This window comes from Danio rerio, chromosome 18, assembly GCF_049306965.1.
Source record: "Danio rerio strain Tuebingen ecotype United States chromosome 18, GRCz12tu, whole genome shotgun sequence".
NCBI lineage: Eukaryota > Metazoa > Chordata > Actinopteri > Cypriniformes > Danionidae > Danio > Danio rerio.
Window position 1 is genome coordinate 30,020,001 of NC_133193.1, and position 27,566 is coordinate 30,047,566.

General features: G+C 36.6%; 1 protein-coding gene across 1 annotated transcript in view; it reads left to right on the plus strand.

Annotated features, from left to right (window-relative positions):
- The window catches only part of spon1a (spondin 1a), a 316,187-nt gene that overhangs the window by 8,243 nt on the left and 280,378 nt on the right, over positions 1 to 27,566 (plus strand).

A 27,566-nucleotide genomic window follows, 5' to 3' on the forward strand; every position in this document is an offset into this window, starting at 1 on the left:
GTGGTTTATTTTGCTGTAGCAACTCCTGATGGATCAGGGATTAAACCGAAGGATTGTGTGAATGAGTGAATGTTTGCGTCAGGTTTTTCAGCTTAACTTTGCAAAACAATGAGAGAAAAAAAAGAAAAAAAAAACACAAACAGGCTACCTACTGTATGTGTTAAAAACATGATTCAGCATGATTAATGTCTGTATGCTGACTGGACACTTTAAATGAAGGTTATCATGAGCCCTCTGAAAGGTCTGCATCTTCTGTACATAGCCTCTTATGCCTAAGAGTGTAATGCAGCATGTGTATGATGCACTATAACATACATGTATGATATATCTTACTTTTACAACCATCATTTAAATGTTGTGTGACTTGTAAACCTTCTATTGGCTTGAAAAAGACAATTGATCACTGCTGACCGAAACCCTAAACCACAAGCTTTGGATCAGGTCAATATTCCTGCCAATGTCTACTTCATCCAATGTATTAATTACAAGAACAGATTGTATGTGTACCATCTTTACACTTTAAAAAAAAATTGCTGGGGTCTAAACAAATCCTTCCTCTTGTGCCAACACAAATCGATTTAGTTTTATAAATCGAGCTTAATAAATTAAATAAAAAAGTGGATTAAACATAAAACATATAAGATGTACCAAAGTAAAGTAATGTGATGTTTCAGCTTTTTATTATGAGTTGTTTGAATAAGAAGCAAAAATATTTTCTTTTTTTTTTTTTTGAGTGTATCCAGAACTTAAATTTCACAATAATAGAAATTTGTTGAGACCTTTATTTCAGTTTGTCCATATGCATAACTGCAAGCAAATATTGAATAAGGGGCTGTACATTATGTTTGTGTTTCATTCCCTTATAGCAAACTTATGGTAGGAGGCCATGGTTAAATATATTGTGGCTGAAGCCATCAAACTGACATCAGAAGCACCACCACTCCAAATGAGGACCCAAATGATCAATTGTTCACCTTAAAGGCTGTTTTATAGTTTTGTGTGAAGTGATCACTGTGACCCACGGCACCTGCCTTGCGCGTAGTTGTGCATTTATACTTCTGTTTGAGTTGCTTTGCAATAACACTTCCGAAACACTATCTGACAGAATGTGTTTTATTTTCATCTGTGTCGAGTTTCTTCACGATTGTTTAGTGTTTTCTGAACGCTACCCTAATGTACAAATAGCATTCAGAGGTGGAAATTGGCAGACACGCAACGACTTTAATCATTAAGCAAACACAAAACTAAAGTCTCCATTTGGAGTTCCTTCACGGGACTGAACACTTGTAAACACTTGCTCCATTAGGCTTGCGGCTCTCAGCACCACCCACGCCAGACCATAGGAGTGCGCTTGATGCAGAAGTATAAATAGAGAGATTCGATCCTTCACAAATATGGATTTTCATAATTTTCAAGCTCAATAGGGCGAATTTGTGTAAATATATATTTTTTTTCAGTGGGGGTGTCTCCATCTTCATCAAACAGACGACCTGCTTCATTCCGGACGTCTTTCAGGAATATAATTGTAGACCAACCTAGGCTACTGTGCATATAACATGATACTGTGTAGTGATTGTGTACATTTCTTCCATGCTCACATTTGCATGTCACAAACACGTGCGCTCTATGTACATTATAAAAATGCCTGCAAGACGCATATTTGTTAGTGTCATAAATGTTGATGATAATACAAATTTATTAAAAAATTTATATAAATAATTAATTAAAACTGTTAAAAAGCAGGGACTAAGCCGAAGGAAATAGAAAGTGAAAGCGATAAACTCTTTTTATTGATGTATGATATTTTTTAAATGTTTAAATGTTAAAGTATATTAGGCTACTCAATTCAACTGGACTTTTTAATAACTATAACTTTATATTTTGAATTGTTGACTGACTAGTAGTTTATTTAACACATGGAAAAAAGAGTTGGCTAAATTACAGGGAAAGATATATTCAGTGGACACAAGAGAACTAACCAAGTTAGTGGCGCCATCTAACTGTGGTGTGTGGGTCTATCCTGACATTGAGGTAAAAAGTATAAACCTATACACCTATTATTGTTTTAGAATTACTATGTCTATTATAAAAAAACACAATAAAAATAAATAAATAAAAATTATATATATATATATATATATATATATATATATATATATATATATATATATATATATATATATATATATATATATATATATATATATAAACATTCAGAATTTTGATTTCACTTTAATATGTGGACTTGTTAGGACTTGACCAATATTGTTTGCTTCACTTATGTCTAGTCAGAATGCTTTCAGTTTATCAGTGTATCTTCAACAGAAACGAACGTTAGATCATTTTCAAGTTTAGTAATTTACCCGGGGTTTGTATTCACAGCTGATTTTTTTGCAAATTACGGCATTTCATATAAACATAACAAAAAAAGAAAATTGAAATAAATATAATAGAAATAAAAAATTGAAATGAAAATTTTGGGCCAAAACTGAAAATTCTGATTGCGCTTGGCTTAAAATCAAAACCGAAAATGCATTGTTTTATTTAAATATTTTTTTAAGCACAATTTATTATGCTTCGCAGCTCTTTGCTCTTTGTTTGATGCAGCAATAAACTGGCCCTTGCAAAGTGCATTGAAATGAATGGGTTTTATAATGAAGCACTTTCCGCTTTACTACAACTGGATGGATAGTGAAAGCAACATGCTGAACACTGCGGGGCATCATAAACTTTTTTTTGTTAATTGGCTGATATTTTTGGCCACTTTCCACTTTCGGTAAAAAAAAAAATAATAATAAATAAATAAATAAATAAAATTTCAACTGATGATTTTCAGTGACAAAAAATGTATGCATCCCTACATAAAACAAAGTAGAGGTTTCAAATTTGCTTTCATTTGAAAATACTTTTAGAGACTTTCTCCATAGGTGTGTGGCTCCCTTACATTACAAGCCTGTTTAATTGCAGAACTCTGTTTAAGAATGTTCCTTAAACTTATTTATTTATTTATTTATTTATTTATTTTTATTTATTTATTGAATACTGGGTATTCAACTCTCTAGCCTTAAGAATGAAAATCTCAGATGCGGGTGTTAGCAAATGCTATTACTATGACACCTTGTCCTGTAGTCATAAAGAGAATGTATTATGCCTGAATCTTCTGTGTAATTAACTGAAATAGGGTCAGCAATGACGGCTTTGGGTGTAATTACTCAGGGTAAAACATGCCCACGTAGGCAGCACTCCCAAAGGTATGTGAGTCGTGGAGGGCTGAAGGAAAGGTCGGCGTCTTGCGGAGCCACCTTCACTGCTTCTCTCTCCTTTCTTGTCTCTGCTCTTTGCTCATCTCTCTCGAGAGATTACCTTCATGTCTATGTCCTTAATGAGTGAGAGCACCGCCATACTGACTCTTCAAGTCTGAACTGACACACTGAGAATCACCTTTTACCCTTCTGCCACATTTACCACTGTAGCTGGGAGAGATTGGTGTTAATGCTGGTGTCTAAGTGCTGTGAAAAGTTCAAGTGGCTTAAATTGTAACAGAGTTTGACCTTTGACTCCTTGTAATTTTCTTATTTTTACACCATACTGTGTTAGGTTTGGTTTAACAGTGCAATTTGTGAATGGGGGCAATTTTAACAGTTGGAGTAAAATCTGTAAAAAAAAAAAAAAAAACACAAATAATTGTATTATTGGAATTTGGGTAACATTTTATATCGGTAAGACATTACAGTAAGGTTGTGTTATTTTGAAAATAAAATATACTTTTGCTTCTGAAATGTATTTAATACCTGGCATCTAAAATAATTTAAACCATACGAATGATTATAGTACAGTGGCCGACAGAGCTGCAGTTTAAGAAAACACTTACAATAAAAAAAACAAAACAAAAGCAAAGCAAATTCAGAAAAGCTTTTCATCTATTTGACCACATGTGCTGCAAATCCTCACAATACATAAACATTAATAAAATGTGCTGCATTTTCTCACAGCGCAAAAAAAAAAAAAAAAAAAAAGAAAAAGAAAAATGATACGCACTGCTTTCTCTTGACACTTGCAAAAATGCCGCTGTGCTGTGACTAGTGCTCAGTGAAGTTGTAGGTAATCTTTAAAAGGTGGTTTTATTGTTTTTTTATTTTAATTTTAATAGCTTTTCTATTTTATTACCTTAAATATCCATTACCTAAATAGCTGGGTTTGTCATGTTTAGGGTCCCCTTTCTGTTGTATTTCATGTTATTTGAAAGTGTTGAAGTGTTGTGAGAAAATGCTGCTTATTTTCATAAATTGTTTCCGTTGTGAGAAAAATGCAGCTCATTTAAAAAAAAAAAAAAAAATTGAGTCATGAAGATTTTTAGGATGGCTCTCTCAGGCACTGTAAACGGGTCAATAGTAAAAAAAAAAATAGATAAATAAAAAATTATTAGATACTGCAGCAGTATTTTTTTTTATTTGGTCTAGGCATTTACATGTTAATGTAACTCATTGCATTAGAGTTACAATTATCCCAAAACATTATTACAATTGCCCCCATAAAGGGGCCAATTGTAACACTCTGAGCCCTATCATACACCTGGCACAATAAGGTACAAGGTGTGTTTGGCATGATGTTGCTATTTTTACACCAGTGCAATCCTTATCCCCCATTTTGCGCCACATTATTTAAATAGCAAATTCATTTGTGCTACATTGCTGACTCATGTGTGTGCCAGTCTAGAAAAGAGGTGTGTTAAGGCGCTTTGTTGGTGCGTTGCTATTTTTAGGAACTAAAATAGACTCACCACACACACAATGAAAATATATTTGAGGAGCACCGTTGCAATAGGTTACTGCAGTATGTGTATGTAAGGATGTATTAGAGAGAGTTCTTTCAGATGCCCTGATGATTCATAACCACAAGTACTGACCTCCCCATTAACCTCAGGAACCAACCTGCAGGGCAGTCACATTTATTATTTCATTTCTTATTATTCCCAATAGGTGGTAGACACCCTTTTCCTTTTTTTGAGCTTTTATTTGCTCTTGAAATTGATTTTGTGCCATGGTTAATTAGTGGCAGCCTTGGGTTTCTTTGAATGGATGATGAGCAGTATGATTCTGTGAGGGGAGACTGTTGAGGAAGCATTCATTCAGAGCCGTTCAGTCAGTGACATGCTTCCTAGCCGCATTCATATTCAAAGATGATGAAGTCACTGAGAACATAATTTTTCTGAATACCTGAATCTCACAGAAATGTCTGAATGATAGAAGTAAGAAAAAAGTGAATTGCTTTGTGATATTTTGGAGAAATTACAAAATGGCAGATTTAGAGTGTTTGAATAGAAACATGGTGCATGGCTCTGTTACAAAAGTTAGTTCTTTCTTTCTTTCTTTCTTTCTTAAGATTAATCCTTCCAATGTCCATTTGGTTAAAATATTGATAGTATGCATTAAGAACGTAAATGGCTAATCATTAAACGGCACACAATGAACAATGGCAGAAATATTGTTAGCTATATGCAACGTTTTAAATGTTTAAATGCTGAAAGACCTTCATAGTCAGGCCATACACCATTCTAAGGTCTATTTACAGAAATATGCTACTAGACAAGCAATGGAGAGTTAGATAGGTTAGGCATGCTAGAGTAGGTTTTTGTTTTCTTATTGGCAGTTAAAATTTTCTTATATTATTTATATATGTTTTTTTGTAAATATAGTTATGAATTTTTTTTTACCACTTTCATTAGTTAATTTCAAGCTGACTAGAATAAAAGATTTTAAAAACCCTAATAAGGTATATTTGGAAATTCTGTATTTCTAAGTGCTAGATATACTGAATGATGTTTATATATTGCGAGTGTTTTGTGATATTTCTTAAATATTCTTGTATGGTGAAGTGTTTTGGTGTGTTTTTTTAACATATGTATAACATTTTGTTATGTATGTAATGCCATCCTGGTTACGTCCATAACCCATGTTCCCCGACATGTGTCTGTATATACACAGACTTTGGGGGTGCCTCAGACGACCAATCACTTCTGAAGATAAGAAAACGGGCCAATGAAATGCCAATTTAATCGGCGGAGCTTATCTCCACAGCTGAAACTGATGAGCTCATCAATGCAATATTAGTTGGCTGTTGGAGTCAGCTCCTTAGAATTTGCCTGCTCAAGAGCCAATCATTCAGCTCCCAGCTGGAGACTCAGGTGCTGTGGCAGTGGAGACACAGGTCTCCTTTCCCTATTCGGGATACATGTGTTACGAACTTAACCCAGGACGTTCCCCTTCATAAGGGAATATCAACATGTGTCTGTATATAGACAGACTTTGGGAGACAGTATGGAAAAAAACTACAGCAGCCAAGCCCGTCATGCTTCTGATGTGTAGTTTACCAAGCAAAGTGTGGGCGCACTGACATCACCAAAACGCAACCTTACAACGTCCCCTAGGCCCAAAATATTACCATTAATGGGAATAATGAGAATTTATATCAGGGATCGTAAATATGCTTTTACCCAGCTAATATAGATTAGGGATTTCAGAAATATGACAGTACGTTGGGAAGCGTGCCAGTCCCTGAAGGTGGAAGAACTGATGGTAATAAGCATATGGACTAGCCCTAGTGAGGGGAAGTGCTACATATGATGAGCTAGTTAGCGGTTAGGGAAGACACGGGTCCACCTAATAAGGGGGAACACACCATGGTAAAAAATGCATATGGCATCACCAAAAGAGGGGAATGCGCATAGCTGGCACCGATCCTCAGCATGTGGGTAGACCAAACAGGCATACCAACCACACACTGAGCCATGCACTCGACTCCTCCGCTGAGTCAGATGCTAGGGGGTTGGGGGCAGCTCGCCCCAGCATAGATAAGCGAGGGCGATGCCATCAACTAACCAGTGGACCACCCTCTGTTTTGATACCGCACTTCCCTTTTGCCGACCACCATAACAGATGAAGAGCTGTTCATATGATCTTAAATTTTGCATTCGTTCCACTTAAAGGCGCAAAGAGCGGACAGGATAAAGCAGTGAGAGGGCTGGGCCTGCCTCCTCCGAAGCCAGCGCTTTCAGGTTCACCACCTGATCTCTAAATGGGGTGGTAGGAACCTTGGGCACATAGCCTGGTCGGGGTTTCAGTATAACGTGAGTGTAACCAGGCCCGAATTCGAGGCACGATTTGCTGACCGAAAATGCCTCCAGATCTCCGACTCTCTTAAATGATGCCAACGCAACCAGCAGAGCTGTCTTTAATAACAGGATTTTAAGTGATACCAAGTCAAGTGGCTCAAAATGGACCTCTCTGCAGACCCGCCAGGACTACAGAGAGATCCCAAGAGGGCATGAGAGGAGGGCGGGATGGATTAAATCGCCGCATCGCCAGGAGGAATCGGATGATTAGATTATGCTTCCCAAGCATGTCGTCATCCACTGCGTCAAGAGGAGCGGAGATGGCAGCCACGTAAACCTTCAGTGTAGAGGGTGACAGCCTACGCTCCAATTTATCCTGAAGGAACAATAACACAATGCTAATCTCGTAAGGTCGGGTGTCTTCTCGGCGTAGGGCACAACACTCAGAGAATAGACTCAACTTCAGGGTGTAAGCATGCCTCGTAAAGGGTGCTTTAGCCTGAGTGATGGAGTTAACTACAGAAGGCGATAAGTCACCTAAGTCTTCCGTGCTCCGTCTATGGACCACACTTGGAAGTTCCAGAGATCTGGGCATGGGTGCCAGATGGTGCCCCGTCCCTGAAAGAGGAGGTTCTCCCTCAGAGGAATGTACCAAGGAGGGGCCGCCGCGAGAATTGTGAGCTCGGAAACCCAGGTCCGGTTGGGCCAGAGAGGAACAACAAACAAGACCTGCTCCTCGTCCTCCCTGACTTTGCACAAAGTCTGTGCGATTAGGCTCACTAGGGGAAACGCATATTTGCGCGTGCCTGATGGCCAGCTGTGAGCCAGTGCATCTGTGCCGAGGGGGCCTCAGTCAGGGAATAAAACAGCTGGCTAAGCGTGGCCATATCAGCTGAACTGATCGGGGTGGAGTCTCCATTCTCCTCGGAATACTAGCTGCCGTGTGAGTGCATCGGCTGCACGGTTGAGCTTGCCCGGAATATGAATGGCACACAGCGGTTTCAGCTGCATATGACTCCAGAGGAGCAGACATGTGGTAAGAGTATATACCCCCATACGGTTGTTATAAGACACCGTCGCCGTACTGACCATCCTGACCAGCACATGTTTCTGCTCCAGCACCGGAAAAAAGCAACGGAGAGTGAGATACTCTGTCAACAGCTCCAGGCAGTTGATATGCCAATGCAGGCGGGGTCCGGACCACGAACCCGCAGCTGTTGCTCATTGCACAATGCCCCCCAGCCCATGCTGAAAGCATCTGTCAATGCGACAACGTGCCTGGATGCTAGCCCTAGGGGCACGCCAGCCTGTTGAAAAGCCAGATACGTTCAGGGGCTGAGGGTGCGGTGACAAAGCAAAGTGTTATACACCCTGTGTACACCCGCACTCCATGCCCGTCTGGGGATTCGATCGTGAAGCCAACACTGAAGTGGTCTCATATGAAACAAACCGAGCGACGTGACTGCGGCTGCGGATGCTGTTTGCCCCAGAAGCCCACTGTCTTCTTGTCAAACTTATCACCTTTCTCCAACTGGTCGAGATGCCGAAGCACCTTGTCTCTGTGCATAATCAATTGATCACCAGAGGACGCTAAAATCAGCCAGTCATCGAGATAGTTGAGTATGCGAATGCCTGCAAGCCGAGTGCGCTAGTGCACCCTCCATGAGCTTGGTGAAAACTCATCCTTCGAACGTGAACCGGAGAAATGGGCGGTGACATGGAAGTATGGAGATGTAGAATACGCATGCTTCAGGACTATAGCTGCAAACCAATCTTGAGGACGGACGCTCTGAAGTAAGCGTTTCTGTGTGAGTACACTGAAAGGCATTTTGTGTAAATGACAGTTCAGTCTGCGCAGATCTACGATTGGTCTTAACCCCCCGTTCTTTTTGGGCACGATGAAATACTTCTCAGACTTCATCTTGGCTGGAAGAACCTGCTTGATTGGATCCTTTGCCAGGAGGACAACAATTTCCACTCGCAAGACAGGAACACTCTCAGGGATAACCCTCGTAAAATGAACACCCGTGAACTTGGAAGGGCATATAGCGAACTGAATCGCATAGCCGAGTTGGAGCTTACGAGATGGAAGGTGGAGCGTCTCCGACTGGCAGTGTTTGGTCTTGCGCATCCATAGAGAGAGGAAACTACTCTTTTATTGAAAATTTGATCGCCGCCAGCCCAGAGGCCAGCAGCAATGTGTTTTAAGTCGTTGTTGTTAACTGATGTGATGATTCTCAGCCTCCCTCCAAGGAAAGAGCAGGTCCCCTCATCTCTAGATGGCCCGTCTCAGGGACGCTTCGCGGCCCATATTCCAGACTTAGTGGTGCCCTGAGGCGGGAGCGTTGCAGTCCCACAAGAGTGGAGCAGGCAGCGAAAGCGGAGCTGATGTTGAAGCTGGCAGTGGGAGGAGCAGATTTCCGAGCCCGCTGGTAGATGACTTCTCCAGCTTTGGACTGCTCTTTCATCGCAGATAATTCCTGGGTGAACTCCCCCACGGTGTCGCTGAACAGGCCAGCTTGGGATATGTTGCTACACGACCATGTGCTCTCTTAGGGAATTCTGTTTTTTGTAGAAGCTGCTCTTTTAGGTCACCAGTGAAACGTCAAAGGGATGGGAAACCCAGCTTGACCGCCGCTAAAATCGTATTCCCCTGCACTAGTAGTTCTCAGCAGAAGGGTTCTTCAGTCTCTGATCAGGTCTAAAGCAACAAATCTGAGGAGCTGACTCCAACAGCCGACTAATATAGCATTGATGAACTCATCGGTTACAGCTGTGGAGCTAAGTTCCGCCAATTCAATTGGCATTTTATTGGCCCGTTTTCTTATCTTCAGAAGTGATTGGTTGTCTGGCGCTCTCCCAAAGTCTGTTTATATACTGACACACGTTGGAGTCCCTGTATGAAGGGAAACATACTTTCTTTAAAATCTCTGAAAAAAAAAAACTTTCCTCTTCGCACAAAATTTCATTTTTTTCCTTAATTTAAAGAAATTGCATCGGTCATTTAATCATATTTTTTGTCATTTTCCACCAAACCGTTACACATTCAGTAACCCACATTTTAAAACACATTATGGCAAAAATAAACAATGCGTAGCTGTAATTTTTGCTCACAGCATGTCTCGATAATAAAACCAGAAAAAAAGCTGTTTTGACATTTCCCTGCACTGGTTTGAGGTTGTGACACTGATTGGATCATCAGATTAAGTGCTCCTATTAGTTCTTGGTTTGATAGTCCATCTTATGAGTTTGGCAGGACTTCATTGTAGAGAAAATTTGATCACAATAGCCAATTTTCAATGATTAATGGATAAAGACCACATATTTTGGCCAAGAATAAAAATACATTTACCATGTTAGAAAAATGGTCTATTAATTAACATTTGTTCATGTATTTTCTAACATTACCTAAGTATGAAAAAATCTTGTAAAGCATTTATTAGTCACAATTCAACATTAACTATGCATTATTAAAATTCTAAATTGTGTTTAATAACATTAGTTAATGAACAGTGACATAACATGAATGTTATTTAACTTAAATAACATTAACTAACTTAAAAAAAAAAAAATACAAATACTGTAATAAATGTATTAAGATTTTTTTTCATGTTAGTAAATACATTAACAAACATTAACTAATGGACAATTATTTTAAAGTGTTACCCCTTTTAGGACTTTCCAAATTTGTCTCAGACAACCAAATCGTGGATGAAATTGCACATTGTGAGCAGGGCTTTTCTCAGGAGATTCAGGTCTCTTTTCACACTCATCTGGCAGGAAGTGCTGCCATATCAAACCACCTCAGAAACAGCCTCCCTGGACCTGCTCACTGGCTTAGATTCACTGCCTGGAGTGACAGTCATTTAGAGCAGCACTCTGTCTCTCTCTCACTTATTCGTCAGCCTTCAAGGTTGATATGGCCCAATAAGGCCTGGCCTTTGTTGTTGTTTTTTTTTTTTTTTTCTTACTTTGCCTCCAGAGAAACCTTTTGCGACTAGGGTTATCTGAAGTACGGCTTATTTCAAATCTGAGCATGCGCTCCTCATCCAATTCTGAGACTGCTTTAAAAGCACTTTTTGTTGGGTTCTCCTGGGATGTAAGCTAGTGCTGACTGACTGATGGCTTTTCTTTAAAATTTATAACAATGTGTGCTTTAAACAACACTCAGGCAAACATACATTTATTGCAAATTCTGCATCTTTTTCTTATTAGCACACAACTTTTAAGAAAACTTTTTTATTTTTTTTTAACAGAAAAAGGATATTGGTAAGTATTGGTAAATGGTAGCCATTATGGAATATGTCATTGCTAGTTTCAGTTCCACAAAACATTTAGGGCACTATTTTAACGGTCTAGGCGCAAAGTCTGAAGTGCAGGGGGCAAAAGCCTTATGAGGGTGTACAAATCCACTTTTGCTATTTTTAAGATGGGATAACAGCTTCTGTGCCACGGGACATAGTCTAGCTAGATTGTGCTTATTTCCTTGATGAGTTATGGGTGTGTGTTTGAGAACAAACCAATCAGAGTCTCATCTCCCATTCCCTTTATGAGTCAATTGCATCGCTCCATGGCGCATTTGCTATTTATTTACATGGTGGACTTTGTAAGTGGAAAAAAAATAACACTTTAAAACAGTTAAGAAATCAGTTTAACAGCATCTGCAGCAAGAGGATAATGAGTCTAATCCATTCGTCTTTTTACTTTCACTTTCACTCTTTCGTGGATAAGGAAACGGTGTTGTACGGACTCCACTAAAGACATCCATTACCCAAAGATTTTTTATTGCTGTACATCCTGCGTGTTTCAAGCAACGTTCAATCGAGGTATCTCGCTCTACGCTGAATATATATATATATATATATATATATATATATATATATATATATATATATATATATATATATATATATATTCTGATAATTTTTTAAACCTCTTTCTTGATACAGAAACAGCAACACATGCAGAATGACATCACTTTGTTGCAGAGATGCTATTGGTTAAATGCTGGCAAAGTAGAACATGGAAGCAGCTTGAAGCAGAAAGTGCAAGTATGTTGGCAGTCTGGAGGTATCATAAAGTTGATGACGATAACATTGCCATAGCAAACTGTGAGATATGTAACCTTATGATTATCGGCTGGGTATTTTAAGTTGAGATGCTATTTGTTTTTATATATGTTTTGTTTGATTTTTACTGTTGCACTAAAGAACAAAGGTAAAACATTGATGTTCCTTGTTACTTCATTATTTAGGCTACCTCACAAAAGCTTTCTGCTTGTTAACAGAGTTGTTGAATTTCAAGATAAGGTGAATTAAATAAAAAAAAAAAAAATAAAATAAAATAAAAAAACAAGGAACATGCTGGATCTGTTTCTTCATTCTTCTTTCTTTATTTTATTTTCTTTTTATGTTTTTGTATGTATTAAAGAAGTGTTGGGTTTGAATATTGGTAGATACTCAAAAGCAAATGACTTGGATTTGAAAAAAAAAAATAAATAAACTGATCAGGACATCCCTAATTAATACTTACTTGCTTACTTACTTAGTCCCCGGGCCATTTATATTGAAGTTGATATTTAGTCATACCAAGTTGGTGTTTTATAACATCAACTTTTTATGAGGTGGGTCGTTTGCCCTACCCTCAACCCCTAACCTGGAGGATATACACACATACACTACGGACAATTTTAGCTTACCCAATTCACCTATAGCACATGTCTTTGGACTCGTGGGGGAAACTGGAGCAACCGGAGAAAATCCATGCAAACATGGGGAGGACATACAAACTCCACACAGAAATGCTTACTGAATGTCCACACAAAAGTGCAGTATCAGCTGAAAAGTGCACAAAAGTGCAGTATCAACACCAAAACTTTTTGAAAACTCTAGACAGAGGGAATATATTTTAGAAACTCTGGTTGCAGTGTTGTAGTTCTTCTAAATCTGGTGACTTTGAGTGAAACTCTTTCCACTCAGTTTACAGTTTTTGCCTTGTGACGTCAGCAAGTGTTCTGTTTTTTTTTTTTTTTTTTGATTGGCCAACAAGACTTACAGTCTGTTAATATTAGTTATGCAGTTCATTCCTTTTGCTGAGTACATTTACATGGACTATCTTAATGAAGAATTATTACATTTCATAATTAAGTGTTAAATTATAAAATTAATTTAAACAAGGATACACATAAAAAAATATGTGGTCATGGAAGCGAATTTGTAACTTGAATTAGAGCTCAGTAGTTTAAAATAGACTAACTGTCAGTTAAAATATAGTATAAAATTTCACACACTGTCTAAATTAATAGGCTATAAAATACACCATTTATCATATAGGCCTATTAAAATATTATTTAAAAAAAAAAAAGTACTGAAAGAGAAAAACCACAAGAAAGTATGCCGCTTTAAAACAGAAACTTATTTTATCAATGTGCTTTAATTTTAGACAGTTATTTAAAAAACAACAATTGTTATAAAAAAAAACATTAGGTATGGCCTACTAGAGAAATTTTATGTCGGCGCTGGATCTGAGCGGTATTGGTTTACTGGCAAGCTTGAGTAAAATGTTAACAGAGTGCTTGTTTTGGGCGGTTAGTGATTGAGTGAAGCACATGACTATGGAGGGGAATGCTTAGCAGAGCGTCACATGCTCTGGCTGCCTGCTACAGTGCATCAGTTTAATATGTTTACTATGCTACATAACTACCCCCTGCTATTCATGTCTTTCTTGTGTGAGTTCATTTTGTGCTGTAACGCGCAGTACTGCAGCACTGTGTTAGATCCAAGCGGCAACCTCCCGCTCTCTCTCAGGAAGCCAAAAGGGAAGTAACTAAAACTGAGATTCATCCAAAATTCCGCTAGTCCTGGCCGCTCCTGGCTCCAAAACAGAGCAAATTTCAATTGAGCCCACTGTTAGAATGGCCAACTTTACAGCAGAAAAAAAGGTGTTTACAGCCTGGTACAAAAAAAGATTTTGATTAATACAGCTAATATCACCCTTCATAACAACTGTGAGGGGGTGAATTTTTTTTTATAACTCATCCGTTTCCTTTATATTAAGTTATATTAAGTTTGCATAATTAAGGGAGTGGCCACTTGATTGACAGCTAGGTCTCGTTGGTCGCCGTCACGTCACCTCAGCTGAATCCGGCAGATTAGCCACTGAACCCGGAATATTTATCGTATTTCTGTGTTGTTTTATGTGGCTTTAAACAGTCAACTGCCTTTTGGACTTGTTTCCTACAATTATTAGATGGCATGGCATGCTGAGTGAACTTAATTGTGCTCACAAACCATTCACGTGGCCTCCATTTTCCATGTGAGTAAAGTTACATACTTATATACCATCTCTATACATGTATTTGTTTTTTTTAAGATCATTTATCGTTTATATTTATATTTAGAGCTGTAATGCACTTCAAAATCTGTCAGATTGATTAGCTGTAGGCTCTAGAACAGTCATCTGAAGCGTTGTCATACAGTGTTATGCTGGATTTCATCAACAGTCTTACATTAACTAACACAGACTATATCTGCAGTGTTTGGAAGTAATTCACGTTTTCCTCCTGTTGAAAAACGTCATAAGAACAATGTTTAGTGGCTCAATGTGTTACAGCAGTGTTATTAAAAGTCTAAACACTTTATTGATATAGTATACAATAGGGATGTGCAGAGCAGCCGGTATTTGTATTTGTATTTGTTGAGAGGGGAAAAGTATTTGTATTTGTATTCGAGTAAAATTCAAAATGGCGCAAAAATATATATTTTTTCTATTACACTTCTAATTTACGTTATAGTGAAAGTATTGTTTAATTATACCCATTATATAAATTATAGATATGCAATATTGGCTGTTGTTTTTGAACATGTGACAAGAAATGTCATTGAAAAGAAAATAACATAGAAACCATTATCTCATCCATGGTTAAACCAACAACTAATAAAATACCATTGTGAATATTATGAACCCCACCACCACCGTTCTTGTTGAAGGACACTGAATAGACAGAATAAAAACAAATAATACTTCAAAAAACTGTTCTTTTTCTGAAAGAATTTTTTTCCAATGGACAGAATTCCAAAAACTAAAATTAACTAAATAAATCTAAATAAAACCCTGCCTGGGAGATCTGGCAGAACAAAAGTATTCTATATAATACTAAAAGATACAACCCTGCTATTATCATCTGCCAGCCACAAAAAAGACACAAAGTTTGTTTGTTTGTTTATTTAGAGATATCTGCAAATATTTTTCAATGGAAGTCAATGGAGGAATATGACTAGTCAGTCATAATATATTTACAGATATTTCCAATCTGACAAGTCGAATTATAATTATGACAAGTCAAAATATAATTAGAGATATCTCTAAATATATTTATGGATAGTCTGAACAAGGTTTAAATGCTAAAACGGCTTGCCATACGCTCTCATCCAGTAGCACAGTGGAGAGTTCTCTAGTTATATCCTTTCAGTCGTTTGTTATGCAGTGACATGCAGTCAAATATTTCGCCAAACAGTCCTTAGGGATGCGGTGACACGCAGTCAGATATTTTACCGGACAGATCCGCCACTTTTGGCGCGCATAAACAATCATAAGCTCTCATGCTGCAGGAATGAGGTCTGCTGAAGGCGCGCAGCTGACGTGCAGTGAGAGGTTTGCGTCTTTAATAAACTACGGCAGTTTGCGATCACTGAACAGTCAGAATGATTAATAAATCCATATGAAACAGTCCCTTAAAAGTCACGTCTGGCTTTCAGTTTCGGGCTTTGGCGCGTTTTGCACAGCGTGTCTCTCTCTCTCTCTCTCTCTCTCTCTCTCTCACTCACTCACTCACTCACGCGGGCATACACTGGTCTCACTCTCATGAGGAAACGCTGCTTTTTGATATAGTGTTTTTCTTGCTCCCGAATACAAATAATTTTTCAAGTATTTGTTCGAATCAAGTATTCGTAAAAACACGCTATTCGTGCCTTTCCGAATACCGTATTCGGGTTCGGCTCCACCCTTAGTATACAACCAAGCACAAGTGGTCAGAATACAAACGAGTCACAGGTGATAAAGTATTAAGCGTTCTCCCAAAGTAAAGTGTGTCTGAACCAGGTCCAAGCTAAATACCATCAGGTGTCTGTAGCTCCGCTCACTCTCCGCCTCTTAGCCCTTGTTTGGTATCCCGCCGTGGGTGTGATGACGCGCGAACAAAATGGCGACGTTTGGCCGCGCCTACTTGTGGCTACTTTTGCGCTCTTTAGAAACCTATGGGTGACGTCACGGATACTACGTCCATATATTTTACAGTCTATGGTTAGGTCACATTCATTCACTCGCGCATTCTCAGTAGCCACATCTGTACATTGTGCTATCTGTGTAATATGCTTTCATGCACTGTGGTCATCAGGTACACAAACTGAAAATTCCAGTGGATTCATTTGGTGACCAACAAGTTCACTCAGCTATATGAATTAAATCCAGAAAGTTCTGAAAGTCTCCGTCCTCTCCGAATCACTGAACTGTTAAACACAACCTGCTGCCACCTCTGCTCTTTCATCCACAAATGCCATGCAGAATATGATGGAAACACAGACAAACTCAGCTGAAGTGGCATTTCTATGAACCGAAAGAGCATGGAATACAACCATACAAAAGAGTTTTGCTTGAGATAAAAACAACATTCAGAAACAGGTATTCTTACTCCCACATTTGATGATGATTGCCTCATTATAAGAAATAACAACAAATCTTAAGTAATAATATGCATAATGAAAATACATGCACATGGGATTAAGAGCTTTTCTCCTGACATGTAAATGCTGTATTGCAATTAAGCTCTTATTGTTATTGTCGGAAATAACCCCATTATAGGTTTGCATGAAAACAGTCAGTCAAGTATGATGCCTTTATATAAAGCCATTATTGACTTTATCCTACCGACAAATCTGCACTTGGCACATTGATTGAACCACCAACTGTTATCTTAACAAGAAACCTGGAACAAAACTCTAAATTTACAACAAACGTATGAGGCAGGGCAGCAGGAACATTTAATTCAGTTAAGGTGCTTGACTGTTAAGGTCAAAGTAAATGAGGACACACATTGTGAGAAAAATAATAAAGCACAGTCACCCATATTGAATATTTGTATGTGTATGGTAATACATTTTTGAGAGGATGTCTGAGCTAGCAGAAAAAGAAAAGCATTCCTTTGTAAGGTTTTACCAAGGTTGTGCACAAAAACACACTTGATTCTTTGATTGTGATGGGATTACATAAGCTGTTGATATGGATGTGATTCCACTCAGGATATAATTATTGAGTGATACTGAAGCTGTCACAATATCAGATATTAACATGATTATTTATTCAGTCATTTTCTTTTCGGCTTAATCCTATTTATTCATCAGGGTCGCCACAGTGGAATGAACCGCCAACTTATCCAGCATATGTTATTATGCAGCAGATGCCCTTCCAGCTGCAACCCACCACTGGGAAACACTAATACATTCTCAATATCACACATCAACCTTCTTGCTGTGAGGCGACAGCGCTACCCACTGTGCCATCGTATCGCCCCATTTACATTATTGTGGACCAAAATTATGAAGTAAATGAAGTATGAAATAATGAAGACATCCATCAGAATCTTTAATAAGTGTTCATCAGAAGAGTTCTATTGGTGGGCAATCATAAAGGCTGAACGACTGCCAACATGAAAGTCTATATACAACATATTTTCAAATAGGAATTATGCTTATAAATAAACTGCATATTTGAAATCTAAACAACTATATTCAAACCTGAAAAAATGTCGCAAAAGTGGACTGTGTGGTCCAACAGCAACAGTATTTGTCAAACTATAGTGTGTTTAGTCCCCCATTCACTGTGGGTGAAGTGATACACATACTGTACGTGAAGAGGCTGGAAGAGTTACTGGTAGATTATTGTAAAAAATAGTAAAACAATGTTAAAAAATTTTAAATAAATAAAATAATATGTCAACTTAATAAGTAAGTGTAAGTAAGTGTTTGTGCTGCCTTTAAATTTTAAGTTTACATCACTTAAATAGTAAAGCTGTTTTAACTCAGGTTAAAGTTGACAGGACTTGACAATACATGGTCTAAATTTAGTTAACTTAAATAGATAAGTTGTTTTAATTAAAATGATGTTGATAGGACTTTATAATTTAAGTGTATTGGACAAGTTTAGTGGACATAAATATTGGAGATTACTCTCTCATTCTCGACGTTTTCTGTGTGTCCTTGTCAGTTTGTTACGTGTGCTTATGTGTGCTATCTGTCTGTGCTCAGGACCGTGAGGAGTTTCATACACCACATTGCGCCTAAAACTTTCCTTATAGTTAATAATTTTGTTGTTTAAAATGATTTAATTGGTGTTGCTTTCCCAGAGATGGGTTGTGGCTGGAAGGGCATCCGCTGTGTAAAAACTTGCTGGATAAGTTGGTGGTTCATTCCGCTGTGTAGACCCCGGATTAATAAAGGGACTAAGCCGACAAGAAAATGAATGAATAAATGAATGATTAATTGATGTTGCAGTATTATAAGCTTTAACACAGAACTTATAAATGACACCTTATACATACTTTTCACAACTGATATTCCAACAGCTTTCTTTTATTCCATTCTTCTTTACTGAAAATTATTAAAAACAAGCATAATATTGTATTATCATGTATACAGCATACAGTAAATATAAATATTTTCTCCAGAAAATATTATAACAAATAAATAACAAGTCTAGTATATCCAGATGCATCAGAATATAATTTTATATATAATATTATATTATACAGAATATATTATAACTCATATACTATTAATAATGTTGGTCTTATAGAAACAGTAGCAGAGAAATTACCAAAAGTATCATGTTGCCATATGGTTACACCGTGCAGTAGAAGGTTAACATAAAATGCACGTTCAAAACATCTAAACCCAATACTTCAAAATTTTGTCAACCCAATTTTTTAATAGCACAATTAAATTCTATATCTTCAGAAGGACGTTGAAGACATGGTACAGTATATTCCCTTATTGTAAAGAATCTATCATTGTACTGTAAAATTGTTTCGCGACTGGTGAAAGTGTTTTGCGTCTTCTTAATTTAATTTTATTTTTTTCCTAAAATGTAAATTTGTTTCGTTCTTGGTAAAAAGCATCGCTATGTAATTGTGTTTTAATAATAAGTAAAAAATGTTTTCCAAAATGTAAATTTGTGTTAAATTTGGCTTTGTGTTAATTTGTTTCTTTTTTCATCTATTTAAAGATCTGGATTTTATTGATCTACACAGATAAAGCATTTTTTCATTTTATGGTATTTCCTGGAAGTAAATACGTTTTATTAGACACAAAAGTCTGGCTTGTGGAACTTTCTGTGTGAGGGCACCCTCCGGCATCAAGTATGAATGGAATATAAATTGAATCCGAGAGCATAGAGCTCCATAATGGCACTGGAATATTTATGTTTCATATTATTATACACTCATTTTCAAATATCACATCGACATACCAATACTGGCAAAATTTGACAGCCATAGTTAACTCATATGTGTATATTATATATCATAATGCACAACCAGATGTGTGGGGAAAATGAGAGCAAGAACATCTTTTTGTGTTTTTTTTTTTTTTTTTTTTTTTACTTTTTGGGATGAAATAAGAAAATGAGGGGGTAGGAGGGGGACGCTTTCAATTACAGAGCAGTAAGCCTAATTTACAGCCTTTTTTGTAATACTGTATAAGTGGGTATAAGATTTAAGTATACATACAAGGCAATATATAAGTATACATAAGTCAGCAATCTTTTGGCCTATTTCTACTGAGTGGTACAGTATGGTTTGGGTCAGTATGGGTCACCTTTATCAGGCTTGTGTTTCCACAACCAAAAGTATACTATTGGTTTACAACAGAAAGTTTCAGTCGACGTCATTCTCGCTCAAGGAAATGTCAAAGTAAAGCTGTATGAGTTGTTCACAAATCATATGAGAAGCACTTCTCACACAACAGATGTTTTATACACATTAATATTTGTGTATAAATGTTCATTACTATTGTTTCTATGAACACAATTGATTATAACTAATGAAAGTGTGAAATAACCTACTGCAACGTCTGCAATTATATAAAATAAACAAATAAATGCAACGTATATGAACACATACAGACCCCTACAGTCTTCAATATTTTACCAATTACAGAAAAACTACACACAGCATACATTTAGTCCTTATTTGGGTTTGAAAACAACACGCAATATAGCCTACAGTCAGTGCAAACCTCTCATCTGTATCTTTAATCGTTAGCAGCACATATAACCTCGTGTTAGAAAGTTATTCATCATTCTGAGTTCATAGTAGTCCAACAGGTGATGATAAGAGTTGGTAGTTTTTTCATGTTTTAGGTTGCTGAAATAATCATTTGCTCCTTTGTCTTGTCTGGCTTCTCTTTTTTTTTTTTTTTTTTTGCACATCACTCTCGCGTTTGTGCATTTCTGAAGGAATCTTCGATAATCATGTGCATGTTATTAATTTGAGCTGAAGATAAAGACGTGCATGTGAGCTCTATGGAGACAGTAAATCTGCTTGAGCTTTTAGACGCCTCATAATACAACAACAGGACAAGACAGATTTTGTTCTTCCTACTGTAGCTCTGTGGCTGTTCAAGATGATGACAAGGTTTGTTTGTGCTCCGGTTGACCATGGCTTGTTATTGTATGCATATAAAATTTTGGTGTGTATTGAAAAAAATGGTGGTTCCTTTGTATTCCTTCTCCTGGCTTGTGTATGCGTTAATAACGTCTCTCTGTAAACCAAAAGCGTTCAGCTGCGTGTCTACCTCGCTTTTTGGTGCCCTTTTGTCATGCTAGGTACTCTTTCAAAAGGGTACCCAAAACTGAACCGTAATGTGTCACTCAGAGGAAAGAGGCCATTTGTGACCAAAATGGTAATTTTGGTTCTTGTTTTGACTTTTATTTTAACTTAAAGGAATGGTTACTTTCTAAAGTTTTGTATCGACATTATATACCAAAAATTAAATTTAACTTCCATTTCTGAAATTAAATAACTACAATTAAGAAGATAGTCTGCAATAGAAGAATACATGTACCCCAACACCCCCACATTTAGTGTGCTTAGGCTACTAGCAAAAATATTTTTTGCTGCTTATTCAAACTACTTAATTGTTTAATATTCAATCCACTTAAATTTGTTATGTTGACTTAATAGATTTTTTTGTCGGGAAAACATGAATGAACTGTGTGGAATCATGCATTTTATTCCGCGAATGAACATTTATATGAGTCTTCCTAATATTTTGAACAAGCATCCTCTCATTTATTCACTCACCAGTTGCTACATTTACGTGGACATTGGTAATCAAATGATTTGCCTTAATACTAATAAGAAAATTATACAATTAAGGTGTTTACATGAGTTTATTTTTTAATGTTCCTTTCATGATCCGGTTTTACATGTTTAAGCTCGATTTGCATCATTGGGCCACCATGCTATCCAACATTTCCTATGGATTTTCAAGTAACTTTGGGTGTTTCATTTTTAATTTGTCGACTTTAACTGCAGTTTAGCACTTTTACTTTCATTCTGGAACATTTAAAAAATGATGCTTGATGTTTGTTCAAACTTCTTATTTAAAATGAGCTGACACAGTACAATTCACGACTTTTTTCTACTTAAATTTGTAAAAACTAATAGGTCAACTTAATTATTTCATGTTATCTTAACACAAAATGATTGTGTGGAACCCAGCATTTTTTACGGTGTATTTTATTGTAAATGATTTGATTATTCATTACAAAAAATAAATAAATAAATAAATAAATAAATGAATGAATGAATGAATGAATGAACGAATAAATAAATAAATAAATAAATAAATAAATAAATAAATAAATAATATATTATTGTTTCTGTGATGCTGGGATGAGAATCAAAACTCCCAAGTCTGAGAACATGGTGCTCCAATTTGGAGGAAAGTTGGTAACACTTTATAATAGCTACACACTATAAATCATTTATTAAGCATTAGCAAATAGTGAATTCATTATCTATTAAGCATTAAATCTACATTAATAAATGTTAGTAAACAGTTTATAACTGCAGCTACAAATGCTCTATTCTTGACTTACAACCACATTTAAAATGTGCTTAATAATTGCATTTTCATACTTAGTAAATGATTCATTTTTCATTACTAAATTAAGTATCACATTATTTACAAACCAGTTGTATTTAAGAGTAGTTGAGGGTTTTTAGGATCATTCAGAATGAGTTAGTAAATGATTAATAAACTATTGAAATCAATGTTTATATGTCTTATTATTTAGGCATATACTAATAGTTAACTAATATGTTAATAAATGCTTTATTAACTCAGCTTCATGCAGTTTTGTGACCTAATCTAAAGTGAGGACTATTCATGCTTTATAAATCCCTTATAAATGACAATTAAAATGCTCAGAATCAAATGAACTATAATCTTTGCAATCTTTTCTAAACTGTAAAATTACTGTAAAGTTTAAACAGTGCTGAATAGCAGGAGTGTCAAAATACAACAACACTGGATAAAACAACAATATAATAATTAAACAATGTAATAAAATGTAATCTTTAAACTCTACAGTGATTTTATTTTAGATCAGTTTGCGAAGATTTATTTTTTATTTGAAGTACAGTTTCATTTGTGTATCTTAAATTGAATAGGAATGAATAATGTATAAAGCATGAATAGTCCTCACTTTAAATTAGGTCACAATACTAGGTGAAGTTGAGTTAATAAAGCATTTATTAACATGCATAGTAACCATTAATATATGCCTGAAAAATAAGATATATACGCGTTAATTTCAATAGTTTATTAATTATTTACTAACTCATTCTGAATGATCCTAAAAACCCTCAACAACTCTTAAATACAACTGGTTTGTAAATAATGTGATACTTAATTTAGTAATGAAACATTAATAATTTATTAGGTATGAAAATACAATTATTAAGCACATTATAAATATGGTTATAAGTTAAGAATAGAGCATTTGTATCTGCAGTTATAAACTGCTTACTAACGTTTATTAATGTAGAGTTAATGCTTAACGGATAATGAATTCACTATTTGCTAATGCTTAATAAATGATTTATAGTGTGTAGTTATTATAAAGTGTTACCGGAAAGTTCTTACCCCAGGTTGAGGAGTTCAAGTGTTTTTGTTCATGAGTGATGGAAGGATGGAAAGTAAGATTGACAGGTGGATTGGTGCAGTAATTCAGTACTGTAACAGTTTTTTTTTTTTTTTTTTTTTTTTTGTGTGGTAAGGAAAGGCAAAGCTCTTGATTTGGTCATTCTACGTTCCTACTCCTACCTATGCTCATAAGCTTTGGGTCATGACCAAAGGGACAAGATCTCAGATATAAGAAATCGAAATGAGTTTCCTTCGCATGGTTGCAGTGCACACCCTTATAGAGGGTTAGGAGCTCTGTCACCCTGGAAGAGCTCGGAGTAGAGTCACTGCTCCTCCTTCTCTTTCTGGATGCCTCCTGGACACCTACCTAAAGAGGCATGTTCCACCAGGAGGAGGCCATGGGGAAGACCCATAACACACTGAAGAGTCAATGTCTCTTGGTTGGCCTGGGAATGTCTCGGGATCCTGTTGGTGGAGCTGTAGGAGCTGGAAATCTGGGGTTACCTCCTAAGACTGCTGCCACCACAACCCAGCCCCCCCAAACCCCACCCCCCGCCAAAAAAAAAAAAAAAAGAAAGAATGAAAATAAATGAATGAATGCAATGTCTAATGTCTTTCAGTGACAATACCTGCCAACATGTATCTCCATGACCAGGGGGTGGGGGCTGGGGGTGGTGATATGTGTTTGTCTGAATAACACAGTTGAATACTGGGTTAGTAACTGTACTGTGGTGTTAGTAAACTGTACTATAGACCAGGTTTCAGGCGACCGCTGTGATCGAATACTATACCAAAGTTGGCAGGTGTTACAAACTGTACCAAAAAGCTGAGGACTTGGAATGGGGTGAAACCACAGTTTTCAAAGAGAAATATCAAAATGGGAGGAAGGCGGTAGATGGGTCTGAAATACGGGGACTCTCGGAAATAACGGAAGTGTTGGCAGGTATGTTTGTGGCACCATTTATTTATAATGCCATGCTACTACAATCACTTCTGAGGACATTCTGGTGGTGGCATGGCTTGAAGGTCAAACTTTATTTTATCCACTTCTCCTAACCCCAGACTGCTATAAGTTTTGTAAGCATGTGAAAAAAGACAAACACAATGAGATGATGAGATTTCTGAATAAATAGCATTTTTTTCTTTCACACAGACTTTACCTTTACACAAAAATTAATGGATATATGTTGTTTACCACAAGCATTTGACTGGTCAGTCAGCCTTGTTTAAGAATGAAATTCATTGTTTCAGTTGTGACAGCTCTCTCACCATCAGTCACCCAAATGGTGGAGGTCAGGGCAGTGAAGGTCAATGGTCATCCAAACACTCTTTCTCAGGTTGTGAGGATGCTTGTGAGGAGTCATAGAGACGAAAGAACATACGCAGACATATTTGCGTTCAGTACTAGTTCACACAGATATTGTGACCAAGAAAAAGGAAGAAAAAAGCTTTAGGTTTCAACAGTACAATGTTTTGTTGAATACCACTGAGCACTTTTCAGAGTGGTCAAATTGCTGTTCATCTCACACTAAAAGGGAAAGACAACAGGGGTGCACACATTACACAGCATTTCAATAAGAAGAAAGACTGGCATTTCTGCCTGGTCTACAAATGATGCTTGACAACCAAACACATTCAAGAAGGGCCACCTGAAGTTCACACTGACTGGAGACTAACTTGTCTTTCTGTCTCTCTGTCTGTCTATCTATCAGTCCATCCAATTTTTAGCATGTCGGATGTTTGCAAGTATTTGACATTCTAAATTTCTTACAGACAACATCAATGCATCAGCAGTACATTGTATCCTTGATAATACAGCACATGATTGTCACTCATGTGGGAAAGCAGTATTTTCTAACTTTGTGAAGTTGCCACCCCATAAAAACAAATAATCCTTAAAGCTAACGCTTGTGCTGGTTTGGGGTCTGAGGTATTAGGATTGTATTTTTGGTCGTGTGACATCACCTTCCACCCCATGTTGCTCAAATCACTCCAAATCAGCACAGTTTGTTTGTGTCTTTAAAACAAACACTGTATCCGTTTTACTCATTTAGGAAAAAATATTTCAGCGGCCGTGAAGGCACTCTCCACCCCATTTCCTCTAAATCACACGAAATTGGCATGATTCGTTTGTACTTGATTTGTGCTGGTTTGGCGTTAAAACAAACACTGTCTGTTTTCATTATTTATTACAAATATTTTAGAAGCCCTGATGTCACTTCCCACACATTTCTTCTAAATTACACAAAATGCAGGTTTGTGTCGTTAAAACAAACACTTTATTTATTTTTATTGTTTAGATTTAACTAAAGTATTTTGGGAGTCGTTACGTTACTCCGAGCACAAATGAATGACACCAGTTTTGTGCAATTTAGAAAAACTGGGGTGGCGAGTGACGCAACAGCTCCCAAAATATTGTGGCTATAGCTAAACAACGGAAATAGATATTGGGCCCTATCATAGACGCGCAATGTGGCGCAAGGCGCGATGCAATTGTTGTTTGCTAGTTTCAGCTCAGCTTAAAGTCATTTTGACGTTTTGCACCACACTGTTCATAGCAAATGTATTTGCGCTCATATGTGCACCGTGCAACGGCGTTCTGGTCTGAAAAAGGAGAAGTGTTAAGGTGCATTGATAGAACGTTGCTATTTTGAGGAACTAAAATACACTGTTCAATAGACTAGCTTGGAGGAGGTCTAAATTACAGCGCAGAGCATGTCAGTTGTGCGCCTCACTTAAACATTGCTCAATACACATGTACAGCAATGCGCAAATATCTTTACTAATAAAAAATAAAGAATTAAAATATTACAAAAAGTGTTATTTTCTAGCCTACATAAATATAAAAACCACTATCTTCATACCTTCTTCATCTCGGGGGGCTTTTTTTTTTGTTTATTCATGACATGTTGCTTTTGTTTAATGATATTTTTATTAGCTATATATTTATTATATGCATATGTATATTTGTTTTATTAAAAACTAGCATAGGTTTGCCCACCTGTGAGGGTTTAGACTATATGGGGCACAACATGTGTATTTGGAAATAACTCTTTTTGACCACACTTCGTTATTATTGTTCATTTATTCATTTGCTGGAATTTAGAACTGAATAGAGAAATTGTTTTGAAATAAATATTTGTGCTTAATAAACAAAATTAATTAGGTATAGGCAAATGGATGTCTGTGCGTACAACACGTTTCCCTATCCACGAGAGTGAAAGTAAAGAATAAGAAGGCTTATCTCTTATTTCCGTGCTGTAGATACTCTGTTTAACTGTTTTCTTGCTAGTGAAGCATTCAGTTTTTCCACTAACAAAGTCCACCATGTACATTAAATAGCAAATGTGCCATATCACTCAAAAAAAAAAAAAAAAATGTTGAATGAACATGATTTAATCGTGGCACCCTTTATGCATATAATCCAATCAAGTAAACCTGAACTGCTTTGAACATGTTGTATGAACACAAAGCACATTTGTAGATAAAACATGGTTTCAATATGTCAGTCTAACTTCTTTGCAACTAATTGACTCAAAATGTTTGTATTGTGTTATTCTAATTAAAATGATTCTAATTTACTCAATATAACACTAAAGCTTTACTTTAACAAAATTATGTCTTGTTAAATCAGCTAGTAAATTTCTTGTTCAATATTGTTGTTTAAATTCATTCATTCATTTTCTTGTCGGTTTAGTCCCTTTATTAATCCGGGGTCGCCACAGCGGAATGAACCTCTAACTTATCCAGCAAGTTTTTTTACGCAGCGGATGCCCTTCCAGCCGCAACCCATCAGGGAAACATTCACACACACACTCTTACACTACGGACAATTTAGCTTACCCAATTTACCTGTATCACATGTCTTTGGACTGTGGGGGAAACCGGAGCACCCAGAGGAAACCCACGCGAAGGCATGGAGAACATACAAACTCCACACAGAAACGGCAACTGAGCCGAGCAACCAGGAAACCAGCAACCTAGTGACCTTCTTGCTGTGAGGCGAACGTGCTACCCACTGCACCACTGCCTCGCCCTGTTGTTTAAATTACATTTTTTAAATTACAATACTATGAAGCAAGGTTTAAAATTAAGTAATTCAACACAAAAAGGACAGAAAACATGTTATATATATATATATATATATATATATATATATATATATATATATATATATATATATATATRTATATATATATATATATATATATATATATATATATATATATATATATATATATATATATTATAGC